This window comes from Crassostrea angulata, chromosome 7 (assembly GCF_025612915.1).
Source record: "Crassostrea angulata isolate pt1a10 chromosome 7, ASM2561291v2, whole genome shotgun sequence".
NCBI classification, from domain to species: domain Eukaryota; kingdom Metazoa; phylum Mollusca; class Bivalvia; order Ostreida; family Ostreidae; genus Magallana; species Magallana angulata.
The window spans coordinates 39,108,210-39,122,673 of NC_069117.1; the positions used below are offsets into that span (position 1 = coordinate 39,108,210).

A 14,464-nucleotide genomic window follows, 5' to 3' on the forward strand; every position below is an offset into this window, starting at 1 on the left:
GAAATTCCTAATCCGGGGGGGGGGGGGGGGGGGGGCTAGTATACCTTTGACTCCAACTTCTCAATCTTTCAAGGAAAATTTAGGAACAATTATCTTTCCTGCGAGAAAAAGTGTGGGGGGGGGGGGGGGGCTGAACCCTCTATGATGCTATGTCCATAATGGTTAGATCTAACTTTGCTAAAAAAAAAAAAAGGTTCCGACTTCTATGTAGCTTAAGAATTTATGCTTATAAAAACGGGGTTAGACTTGGGGGAAAAAATTAAATTAGAACGCATGCCTTAAGTCCTTGATCCTTTGAGATATATTGCATTTCCACGGGATAGCTTCGACGGGAAATATTCAAATGCTGCCAAATGCTTATCTGAAAAGAACGAAGTGCATTAGTGGCATATATAAAGACAATATTTTGACCAGAAATTAAAAATCTTAATTGAATCTACAAGAATGGGGACTCGTAATTTGCCATTACTAGCATTGAGCAGCTGTCTTGGTAAGTCCAGCCATTTTTGTGGAAAAAGAACTATAGAGTTAGTAATTTGTTATAATTTAATTCTGGTTGGAACGTGGCATTTGATTGGTTAGAAAAATTAAGTTAAATTTTTTTAACATATAACTTGGGTAGACATTGAGTTCATTTCTTACATAGATGACAGATTATAATTAACATCCGTTAGCTAAATATCAAAATAATCAATACACACCAAGCGGTGTAGACAAATTGAATACCGCGTGTTAGTGCAGTATGATAATTTGTCTGCACCGCTTGGTGTGTCATAGGACCGACGACATCCAAAAATAAGCATTCAGTGTTTATATTTATATTTTCATACTGATGTCTATTTGTGTGAAATATTGTATATAACCGTTATAAAGCCATTATTTGCGTTCTTAGTCAGGGATATGAAACATACACGGAACCGGAACAGCCATATTGACATGCTATTTAGTTAGCTTCCGCGACAAAATAATATAGAGCCAGAAACTTTGTGGAGAAATTTTTTTTCAAGTAGATGTAAATTTAATTTTAATGATTGTTTTTCAAAAGTACATATCAAATTGGTTATGTAAGATTAAAAGTTTCGCTTAATCTTACAAAAATTTATATACTCCAAACACGTAAAGACAATTGTATCTGTGCTCATGACGCATGAATTAGCAAAGTGTATTCATAGAAAATCGAACGTCGAAGATTTCCACTGCAAACATAAGGTAAATATACACTGAATGTAATTATATGACTGTGTTCTTGAAAATATAATACATCAATTGGATTATCCCTCATATGCATCAAATAATTCACGATGTGACTTTTTGAATTTCCTAAAATGAACAATTTTTTATTTTGACGCTCTTTTCACTTCCGTTCCATACTAGGTTTAGAGATATTTCAGTGTCTCAGGGTTATACCTCTTTCGGAATACAGAAGGGCATTCCAAAGCTGGATTATAAAAACTTAAAAAGAGGTTTGAAAATGCTATCCTCTTGAGAGAATATTAATAAAATTGGAGTTCAAAGTACAGTTATGCCGATTACAGCAAAAGTCTCACTATTTAATGAATAGCCCCCGTAGATTGGAAGCCAATGCAAAGAAACTTAAATCACTTAGGGAATTCCTATCTGATTTTTCTCTCCAACTGCTGGTACATCCAGTTTTCTAGTTTTTGTTTGGAAGATAAACATCTGTGTGTATACAGGTGTACACATATGATCACAGAAACTTTAAAATCTTAGAATACACCTTTTCATTGATATCTGTACTAGTATATTGACAGCTATTATTAAATTGTTAATCATAACTAGGTGATCGTATCTATAGATTAATGTATCCCAAGAACATATGTGTTTATGATTCGTATGGTGCAAATGTATGCTGAATTAATTGTAAATCATAATTTTAATTTAATACCAAGAATGAAATAAACACAAAAATAAAACAAAAGCAAATTTCGAACATTAGGGTCGATTTGGATACAGTTCAACAAATGCGGAGGAAACAAATCAGAAGTTTTCTTGATATCAAACCCTTAACCTAAAAAGGCCTGGGTTTTTTTGGGGTTTTTTTTTTGGACATCTAATGCTTTTTAGTCATGATTATCATATATTTCACAAACTATTTTATTATCCACCAGTGCTAATATATGTACTGTATATCCCACCTGATGTTGCAGTAGTTGCAGTTTGTGCTTACGATCCTTGCGCACAAGGTAACCATCAATCGATTAACGAACCTCACCGGAGCACCCTGTTCCAACCCGAACCGATGGATCGCCTTCTCTGTGACAACGGATTACCATCCGGATGGTACGTGTTCGACAATAATGACGAGATGCCGACGTCATGCGTGACCCAGTTTCACTGTGGGACCCACTACCCACTGTGGATGCAAGGCACAAACCCCTCCCCAGCTGATGGAGTCGTTCAGAGAAAGGCTTGTTCGAATATCCATGGTACCTCAAGTTCAGCTTGTTGCGACTTCTCACTGGATATCCAGGTGAAAAACTGTGGCACTTTTTACGTCTATTACCTTCACCCAGTTCCGGGATGTCCAATGGCTTACTGCGCCGGTATGTAATCACTTATGTTAATTATATTTTTATCCCAGATTACTTTTTCCACCACTTTTTGTTGTGCTCTTGATAAAGACAAACAACTTCTCAGTGAAAAAAAACGATTGAAATCAATGTATCGCAAAAAAAAATTCGATTCTCTCTTTCCCACATTTCAAGTTTGTACCCGTGGAAATGTTCATAGTGTTTTTTACTAATTAACAATTTTTAATTGTCAATGTACCCATGACTAATTAGTCATGGACTCATTGACAATTAAAAATTATTAATTAGTAAAAGACAATAGGAACAACAAAACGTTCCTAACGGGAATTGAAAACATCGGTTATTTGAATGTTACTGAAAATGTGATATCTTTTCCCCAACTGTAAATTCTTCGTAACTCCTTGCACAGTTTTTCGACACTATCACCCGGATACTTTTTAGTGCAACGCAAACTGGTCTTCTGTTTTATTCTTTCAAATGAATGTATTTTGGGCACAACGCACTAAAGATTATCGAAATACATGTATTAAACAAAAAGTGACAGAAGCAGAAACTTTATATATATATACATGTATTTACATCTACCAAGCATAATTTCCTCTATTTCTTACGGAAACTTATAGTTAATTCACAGCTCTATAGAAACAGCCAGACTTAACTCTACACGCCCTATTTATCGATTGGTCGAAATCTACAGCGGCTGAAAGTGTCAGGACTGAAATTGACACGCCCTGTTTATCGATTGGTCTGAACCTACAGCGACCTTAGCAAAATCCCGGACTGCACGAAATAATCATGACGATGCCAGACTCAAAGTCTCACAGGAGACGATTTGGCTGTTTCTTTTAGCTCACGAACTTTTGTACATTAACAGTAATTTAGGGAATTTTACTAACTTTTCATAATCAGTTTATTAATTAGTTAAAGAAAGATGACAATATAAACAATAAAATGCTTTCTTTGATGATTCATGCGGGTTATGAAGGTAGCGATCATTGCAGGAAAAATTTACATAACCCGCTAACGCGGGTTATGTATTTTTCCAGCAATGTCGCTACCTTCATATCCCGAATGAATCACCAAAGAAAGCATTTTATAGTTTATATATATATATATATATATATATATATATATATATATATATATATATATATATATATATATATATAAATATATATATATATATATATATATATTCTCAAATGACTGTTGACTTACTTAAGGTCCTTGGTCCTTTCTAATGGGGTTTTTTTTTTTCAGGAAACAAAACAGTTTGCAACGTCGGAGGTCAAATAGCTGTGGGTGGAAACTGCCCTGGTATGATATTTACTCTTTATAATTCATTCATAAATCGATCAAACTGTATGGACTTTTTAAAAAAGTATTCTACATTATTAGACCTCTACCCAAAGCTGACACGTATGCCGGTTTTGCAAAAGCCAGAGGTCACTCCAAACAAGGAAGTTCGATTTCCGTGTAGAATCGACTACCCTATTGGCCAATCCGATGTTGGATTTATTGTCACGTGGACAGTTGATGGCCACGAACTTATCGATCCAACAACAAAAACCCCTGTAAAAATGGTCTTGGTAGGACACGCCAGAATTGCGTATCTAGACGCAATGAAGCTTAAATATAACCTTGGGAAAGAGGTAAAATTCAAGTTTTGAAGATTGATGTTACTTTTTATTGCTATTGTAAATAAATCTTCTATAGTCTGTCCCAAGATATTTAAGCAGCATATTTTTACGATTTTTGATAAAAATATACATACCCGTGGAAAAAGTTCAATTGAAATAGACGAAAGGGAAAATGTCGAATATAATTTCATTCACACATTCACATTACGATAATTCACTCGGAAAGGTTCTCAGGAACGAAAACAGATTTCTTTCGGAGATTTATAATGGGATATGTTTACATCTTTTCTCCATTCGGAAGTCACTCGAATTACCTAGCTCAATTTTTCAACGTTATCAGCTGGGTCTGTTGCTATGCAACAATTCTGTAAACATCACATTTTTAGCCATGTATTGAAACATGGAAAGCTAGAGGGGGCGTTTCAAAGAGGAAATCTTAGAAAATCTTCATACTTTAAAATAAACTTCGTTTAACACGAGGTACTTATAAATACAAGTATTAAATATCTGGGGACAGAGTATAAATCTTGTAAGTTCTAAAACTGCTCAATTGCATGATGATTACAGCTTAAGTGCAATGTATCCTCATACCATCCATCAAAAGGTCCAGGCATTAGCAGTGACTCTCTAAGCAGTAATGGTTACTGGTGTGGGATTAAGGTAAGACGATTTTGTATCACAGTTTTATCACTATGTATCAATTTCGTATCGCTATTGTATCACTGTTGATGCATCACTATTTTAAAGTGTTCTTATCGCTGTTGTTCCTCTGTTGTGTTATTGTTGTATAACTACTCTACCATTGTAGTATCACTGTTCTATTAGCTATTGATAATGTATCACTGTTGTATCGCTGAAGTATTAGCATTGTTTCGCCTTTTATCACTGTTTTACGCTGCATTATCTATACTACTATGTTAAAATAATAGACTCGAATTTTTGGCCTTTAATACCGATAAACCGGAAGAGAACTGACTTTTTTTTATATATATATACGTGAATATTTTAAACATCATTGGTACTTGAAGATTACCAATTTGTTTTTAGGTTTTTTTTCAACCAAGCTTCGCTAATTAATAATCAATAAACATTCGTCAAAAATTCCGGAAATCATCTGGATTTTGTGGATTTTACGATCTTGTACATGCCCATTACATTCACGCTAAATCACAGGAGGCTCTTTAGTTTATGTTTTCACAATATCACATTTGCATGGATAATCTCAGAAACGATTATACAAAGACGTGTAAATTTTCATTGGAAATTTACTATATATATTCTGTCCATCAAAGAAAATTAGTGATATAACTCTTACACAGTGCATTTACTATGAAAACCCCCGAGAGTTCCGAATGTCAACATGGTGTGTAAATTTGAAGCGAGTGAAAAACGTTGGTGAAAAGTGTTGGAATTTTTCAATGATATGAATTAAATATTTATGATAGGTATTTACAGCATCAAAATGGTGGTTATGAATAATTTGGCTGTTATTTTCAATGCAACTTCATTACTTTTCTCCAAAATCCTTTGGGAACGATTCTGCAATTTTTTGTTACATTACGGGTATATGGGAGGCATTTTAACCGTGGTGAAGGCATGTCCCGATACACATTTAGATTATTCTAACTACACTTAACAGGGTGTAGTGAAATTGATAGCAATATTGTAGGCTAAAAGCTTGGTTATGTAAATTTCAACTATACGGTGTGTCGGTGGATCATCTATTTCATTACTGTCCGATATCATATGCAATGTAAACCCGTGCACGCATGGGTAAAAGTCTAGTCAATAAAATCATGGCACAAGCGTATGTTTCCAGGTATCACAAGACAGAATAAACGTGGATGAAGGAGGCCCGGAGAAGACGGTGAAAGTTGAGTCCACCATACCCATTCCTTGTACTAGTGTTTTTCAAGACGATTGTAAACTGACTGTGGTCCTAAAAGGGCTTAAAAATCCGGCGGGTAAGACCATACAATGCCTTGTTTTATCATAACATTTAAAATATGTTTTGCACAACCTTTTTTTTGTCTAGTCATCACATTCTTGTCACGTGTCAAAGTATAATTGTTTTAATAAAGATGGTAGAAGAAGAATATTTGCGTTGGAGATTTTTTTGTTTGCAAAAAAATTGTTCGAAAAAATACGTAATGTATAGTGAATAAATCTTTATACGCAAGAAAACTTTGATAACTCGCTTAAGTAAATATTGAAGTCGCAACATTTCACACCGCTAAAACATTGACTAATTCTTTGAAAGATGAAAACAACAGCTGTACGACGAACTCAACAAAACTTTCTATACAATTCTCAAATGAACAATTACTGCTACATGTACATTACCGTTCACAGTTCTTGTTTGTTTTTATAGTGTAACTATTTTAGTTGTCTTCGTTCACCTGCCTGTTTTATAAAGATGCCGTTATGTCGGGTTGTCACCTTGATCTGAAATTGGACAACGTTACCGGGATGTATTCAACCTATTTAACAGTCAAAGCAACAAGGGATTTCGTCAAAGACAACAACCACACACACCAACTAGGATTCCAACCCTTACCCGGTTTTCCACACGCCATGTGGGAGAATTACACAATTTCGCCAATAACAGTACGTAGATACTATAATCATTTAATATTTATTAGTTTGATAAGATATTGGCGCCTCTGATTGGTCAAAAATTCTTTGATACCTGTTTCAATAAAATTTTGGTCGGGTCTACTTTTCTCATTTGTTCTTATTTAACACTATTTATAGAACGGGAATTTCCAAAATAAACACTGTAAACAAAGTTTAAAGTTGTGTCTATTTAATTGTCAGCAAACAAAATACAACTTTATACATATAAAAAATTAAAATTTAACCTACAAATATAAAAAATACATATATTTAATTCACTAAATAGAAAATCAAGCGTCTTCTCACTATTAAGTCTGCTTGAGATTAATCAACATTTACTGCGAGCCTGGCTGTTCCATTTCCAGGAATAATTATAACGAACATATGGGCCTAGATACACTTTCACGGAAACACTGCTGTTCAAATTTGAAACGATGATTTTTAAATTTACACACGTACATCACCCCGGGAATGTGTTCGGAATGTTTTCTTTATTGTTGCTAAGACTAATAAATCTAGAGGTGCTCGAATGAAAGTTCATGAGACTTTCCCGAGATTTGTTCAGTTCCTGTGAAATTTCGAGCGGAAGTATAAGTGTTCGGATAATATTCTCAAAATACGTAAGTACTGGTCGTTTTTATATCATATCCTACTTTGATTTATGTTAAAACATGTAAATCTATTAAGATATATGTCTTATATCATCATCCAGTGCTTATTTAAACTAAACGATGATCTTCAGAATAGAGTTATCGTTCGTGTTCAACTACTCAACACGTGGTTGAAAATGTAAACATTGGGTTGCTTAATAAAATCATAGCCATGTTTGATACTTTTGGTGTGCAATACCATGCATTTTAAAAATTGAATGGGTGGTGTCTGTTTTGTATAGAAACTTAGTATATCGAGCCATCTTCAAGGAACATTCTGCAATAATTGATGCTATTACTAGGCCAGGCGCGGATCAAAAAAATAATCCTGAGGGGTGATCGCCACCAAGCATGTTAATTGTTGTAACAGCGGGGAAAAACTGATGTTTTCTATTTCTAGAACTCATGTTATCCACCAATTAATAAAGATAAAGTTTAAAACCAATAAACATCTAGATTTTATATTTGACTACAAGTGCCTTACATTTTAGAAAATAGACCATAAACACCAGGCACGTTTTTTACTACGAAACTAAAAGGTTAAAATAAAATCACGTAGTCTAAATTTAAATGACAATAATATTCGCAGGGGTGTACATGATCGGTCATCAGAATAAGCATCGTAAAGCAAAGCTGAGCGGTGCATCAACTCCTTCTGCGCATTCCAAGCGGCAGATATACCATTTGAGTACATCGATGGCTATCTAGTTACCACAACGTTTACAAAAGTCGCTTATACATACTATTCTTTGTCAACATATCAACTATTTTCGTCCACGATCGCCTCTCCTTGCATGGAACCTTATGCCCAGTTGCATATTCCAGCGATCTCGCATGAAAACCAGTTTTAACTAATATGTCTGCACAGTGAATAATATCACAAGATATCGCTTTTTATGTTTAATCCATTAGATTCAGCTCAATAGCTCTGCATCAGCTGAAGGCGCATCCATTTTGAATATTGTTGCTGTTGTTGTTTTGTATTCAAACGCGCCGCTTCATTTACATTATTTACATTTTTCTTCAATGACACTTCACATTTTATGATTCGAAAATGTTTTATTAAATTATAAGAAATGAAGATAAATAGCTCATTGATAAAAAAGTTTTCCGGTCAATTTTTTCTTTGATACGTCGATCAATAGAAAAATTATTATATTCATTTCTTAATTCATCTCAAAATCCGCTGTTGCATTTAAATGTATATGATTATAAGTTCTGATTTTATTTACATTATGTAATAACAGGTTGAGCACAGTTCCCTTATAAAGAAATTATTACGCTAAACGTGAACTTTACCTCTTTTCAGTAGGCTCATAAAAATATTCCTGCAAATTCGGAATTTTGATATGTTTTCATTCACATCTTGTTATCTTTAACATATTTTTGAAACATCAAACACCCACTTACTAAATGTATGCTTCAAATTTTGATATTTACAGCTGCATTTCAGTGAAATCCAGTAACAACCTAAATCTATTCAAGAGATTTCTTACGATAGCCTCTTCAATATAATAACGTTATAGTTATATTAAAATTTTAAAATGATATTAGAATCAAAGATTTCTAAACCAAACTATACCAATCTGGTTATAAATTCATTGATCAGTTGCTATGAGAACATAAGTTCTCAGGTTCATAAACAAAATATTAATCCCATTGACATTAGTCTTTAATATCTACTTTACTTAATCTCCCTATAAATGAATATATTGGTAGACAATAGAAGTGTGAAACTAATGTAACAGCTATATGTGTAAATGCTGATGTTTCTGGTATATCATTACCGACTCTGTTGTATTGAAAAAGTAATGCCTGTATAAATGAAAATGTAAAAAAAAAAATAGTCTAAGACCTCGAAGAGTACGGTTGGGAAACTTAAAACCATCCAAAAGCTGTGGGCTTTTTAACCAAATTAAAATCTTGGTTGGCAACCTGAGGTCAAGGGCAACGCATTGTTCTTAGAAATTTGAAAGTTAAGTGGAAATCAGTCACCCTGACAGCAAGACAATTAAAAACATGTATACTTATTTCATACAGGAAATACATTATACTAGGTGAACACTAAGAAGTTTTCTTGAGTGTACATAAAGAAAATTCCGCATCTGCGGGAGTGTTTTATTACTGAAAAGTGGATTGGTTCCCGTTTAGCGTAATCAATCCTCTACAAACAAAGGAACTGTGCCCAACCTGTAATATGAAGTAAGGAGATCAGTACACTGTATCACTGAAAGCTGTAACGAATTCATACCTTAGATTATAACAACAGATAAAGAACATGGCAGCTGTAACCCATGGGGAGATCCTCACTTTACAGGCTTCGATTTGAAAAAGTAAGTATTGTATTCTATGATATCATCATACTTGCATAGTAGGAAATGAGGAATTATCATATTTACTATGAATAAATATATAAAATCAAATGGTGAGAAAAAATAAAGTATGTCCTTTAACTTTGATGACATTTGAAAAAAATCTGAACATTTCTAAAATAATTTTTCAAAAAGTAAGAATTTCTGTGTCATTTTTTTACGCAACTTAATTTTTCATAGCAACAACACTTCTCTGTTGCATAACAAAGCTTTTGTGGTATATAATAAAAATTTAGATATATTTTTACAAGTTCCAACTAAAACAATTGCACAAAAAATCAAAAGCGGGAATTAAAGCATTTTAAAATCAGCTTCAATTTCTCAGTTTTTCCTATTTTTTTGGGCCTTGTTGCCATAGCAACAGATGTCAATTTTCATAATAAAATTCATATAGCATGGAAATTGATATTGATGTAAAAATTTAACAGTTTCCCATTTTGGCTTAAAAAACCGCAAAAAACTGATTTCGAAAATTTGTAACGGTTTCCATGGTAACATTTTAAAAGTATTGGTTTCTCCATCAATTTTCTGATAAAATTAAATAATTGAAAAAAGGACAAAGGCTGTTTTATGTCTTTGATTGTTAACATTAGTGGACAAAACCTTCTAATGTGGCTTCAAAGTAGGTAAGTTTTGCTATTTTTCAATCTTTAGCTCGATTACTATGGCAACGGTTACCCTTAGCAACCTACTTTTAGTGTTTTTTTGCGTTTTACACCTAGGTGTGTCCATGTATGAAATATAAGGAAAATTGGTGATTATGCGTGGCCAGACCCTTGTATAAATTTTTGATTCTTACATAGAATTGATCTTTAAAAGGACCAATAAAAACCATTTTAACAATTGTTTTTTTATCGTATTACATTTTTCTTACAGAAATTACAATGTCTATGAAATAGGAGACTTTATTCTCTACAAGTCTCTTAACCAAAAGAGACCATTTGAGGTAACTCTCGATATAACATACTGATATTATTTTTTACACTTTTCTCTTTCTTTTTGTTAATAAGCAAATAATGAATGTTGCAATGCATGAATTTAACAGGTTCAAGTTCGTACGGGGCCATGTGGAGGCGTTCAGCCGTGTATCTGTGCAGTCATTGCACGCGAAAGAAATGACGTAGTGGAGGTTGATCTGTGCGAAAAAAAGAGCTGGCGTTGTAGAGGCTCCTTCTGTTTCGTTTCCAACCGGGCATCCATTGGAGGGAACTACTGTTAGCCGGGATAACAAAGCTGGGAAAATATTATACGTATGCCATGTTTTTTTATTATTATTAGAAATGATTTTAAACAAATATTTATCAAATTCAGATACAGTCATTTATCTTCAATAGAGTGGTTTTCATTGCAGCAATTCTTATTTCTTTTTGCGAGGAATCAAAATCATCGTAAAAAATACATGTACAATGTACATGTATTCCGTTTCTTTCATGCTATCAAAATGACCTAATTAAAAAACCAAGAATATATCAAATAATCATAAAAGGAACGTCACATATGTTGATATTTGCGTTTGGCACTTTTACCTCATTAGGCGTAAACTATTTTTAGATCAACTTTCCCTCTGGAACTAGAATTCAAGTTAAAACTGGAATAGCACACATGGACTTGGATGTCCAAGCCCCACCGGATGACTTTAAGGCAGCTGAGGGACTATGTGGAAACTGGAATGGTGTTGAGGGGGGTGCTCTGAGGGGCGAGGATGGCCACCTTTACACACTGACCACCGTGACTAACTTCACCAAGAGTTGGCAGTATGGGTTTTTTGCATAAACAATTTCAAGAATTTTTTTATTTATCTGTTTTTTTTCACATCTCTGTTCTAAATAATAGTATTATTGGGTTGTAAAGCTATTTTTGTCACAGACTTCCAACGGGCACCAGTATGTTTTACCAACTGCCGAAATACGAACAACATTTAGCGCCAAAATTTGAATACTGTTCCTGTAATCAGGGTCCAGTTCAGTGCACAAAAGCTGGAAACGGTGCCCTCAATCCAAACAAAGTGAGGAAATGTGTTACACTATTTATTTTATTGTCTTACACAAAGACGCATCGCAAGGGATGTATCATAGATTCATAGTAATAAAGACCGAGTGTATGGCTTAAGAAATGGAGGAATTATTTTTCAACCTACATGAAGTACTTCTGCTATTTGACAGAAATTATAAATAACTTTCTGTAGTTTTAAACTTTACCATAAATTCTTTATAACAAAGAGGCGTGATTTATAACGTTATATAGTTTATTGACTCTCTTGAACCAACAGTAAAAGATGTAACATTTGGCTCATTTGTTGTTGTTTGTTTTGTTTTTTTTTAATATAGCAATCAGACGGTACTCCTATAAATAACAAGAACACATCCCACAAAAGATCTGCTAGATCTTACTCCGACCATTACCCTGATCGACATCTCTCCTTTGACCCAAAGAAGATCGCGAGTATGCTATATATATTTACCATTAGTATATGAAAGACACACACATTATTAAATAGACACACAGAATAGAGTTATACCTTCTTTATGCGAAGTATCCTTTTTTATTAGCTCACCTGAGCTGAAAGCTCAAGTGAGCTATTCTGATCACATTTTGTCCGTCGTCCGTCTGTCCGTCCGTCTGTAAACTTTTTACATTTTGAACTTCTTCTCTAAAACTGCTTATCCAATTTCAACTAAATTTGGCACAAAGCATCCTTATGGGTGGGCGAATATAAATTGCAAAAATAACAGTCCGATCTAAATTCAAAGCGGAGAAAACCTTGAAACTGTAGAAAAAGGGGGGTGCATTTTTAAAAATCTTCTTCTCAAGAACTACCGAGGCAAATTCAACGTAGTTTAGCATAAATTATCCTTATGGTAAGGAAAATATAATTTGCAAAAATTAAGGGGTAATTCTGTTTCAAATCTGAGTTATTACGAAAATAGTAATAAAGAAAAGGCGTGTTTCAATCAGTTTAATAGCTTCGGGTTCGGCATCCGGTAAAATGGGTAGGCAAGACTTGGCCTGGGCAAAACAAAAGATTGGCAGTTATTAATCTGCCAATCTCATTAAAATTTCATGATATTTGATGGACTAGTATATTTGTATTAGCTGTAAATATTGCTGCAAAATAATGCGTATTTGGAATTGACGATTGCCGATATGCCCCGGCTTTTATTTTGCCGCGGCCCGGGTTTGCATACCCATTTTACCAAGACTCGTATTCCATACTTCTAAAACGAGGTTCTTTATTTAAAGCAGCCATGACATTATACGAAAAAGGGTCGATCTGACTATGATGAATTTGCTTGTTGTGCAACAGTTCGCGAATGAAGGGAAATTTTGAAACATGAAAAATATATTGGTGCCGATTTTGTGAAGTAAATTGAGGCTAAATATTTCAATGCGTTGACAGTTTTCACACATGACGTTGGTGTTAGCTTGTTATGGTTTTCGTTTCGTTTTCATTATTTATGCTTTGTAACCTGGAAACTATCGTCTGTATTTCGTAATTTTTTCGTATCAAATCAAACAGAGACTTCGGTAAATCAAACAGTTACGTTAACTGTTTACCTGCGGAAATTAAGCAAAATCGGATGTAGGGGTACTGAAATACAATCCATTCTATCGGTAATTCGGCATTATCTTTTGCGTAATGGTAAATTAATGCAATTTAGGTTTTGTTGAGATGCTCGGCATTTTCTCGAGTTTATTCAGTTTAAATAGAGTTTGATATCGCTGACGGAAATATGTAGGTATATACATGTATATATATGATTCATTTCGAAAAAATAAATTGTGTTCTTTATTTGTTATACATGTAGTGCATGTTTCTTGTGTTTAATTGTTTACAATTTCTATTTACTAACCATATTTGAGTGTTAAGCTTCGAATTATAAGCAAGATTTGCTCACAATTCTTTGTTTGTACACAGATCTTAAAAGCTAAAGATTAAATAAGTAAAAAATTTGTCAATATTTATTACGAAAATTTTCAAAGTCTGTTCTTCCAGAAACCAACTTATTGAATTGTAAACTTAACCTTTTTAGCTCACCTGAGGGTGGGGCCACAATGGGGGGGGGGGGGTCGAAGTTTAACAAATGAATATATAGAGTAAATCTTTAAAAATCTTCTTCTCAGAAACTAATTGGCCAGGAAAGCTGAAACTTTTGTGGAAACATTCTCAGGTAGTGTAGATTCAAATTTGTGAAAATCATTACCCCCGGGGGTAGGGTGGGGCCACAATGGGGGGTCGAAGTTTAACATATGAATATAAAAAGTAAATCTTTATAAATCTTCTTCTCAAAAACTAATCGGCCAGGAAAGCTGACACTTGTGTGGATGCATCCTCAGGTAGTGTAGATTCAAAGTTGTGAAAATCATGACCCCCAGGGGTAGGGTGGGGCCACAATGGGGGATCGAGGTTTTACATAGGAATATATAGAGTAAATCTTTAAAAATTTTCTTCTCAGAAACTAATCAGCCAGGAAAGCTGACACTTGTGTGGATGCATCCTCAGGTAGTGTAGATTCAAAGTTGTGAAAATCATGACCCCCGGGGGTAGGGTGGGGTCACAATGGGGGATCGAAGTTTAACATAGGAATATATACAGTAAATCTTTAAAAATCTTCTTCTCAGAAACTAATCCGCCG

At 34.1% G+C, this 14,464-nt stretch overlaps 1 pseudogene; it reads left to right on the plus strand.

Moving 5' to 3' along the window:
- Window positions 1–429: 429 nt before the first annotated feature.
- LOC128192040 (von Willebrand factor D and EGF domain-containing protein-like) overlaps window positions 430–14,464 on the plus strand; it is a 47,348-nt pseudogene continuing 33,313 nt past the window's right edge.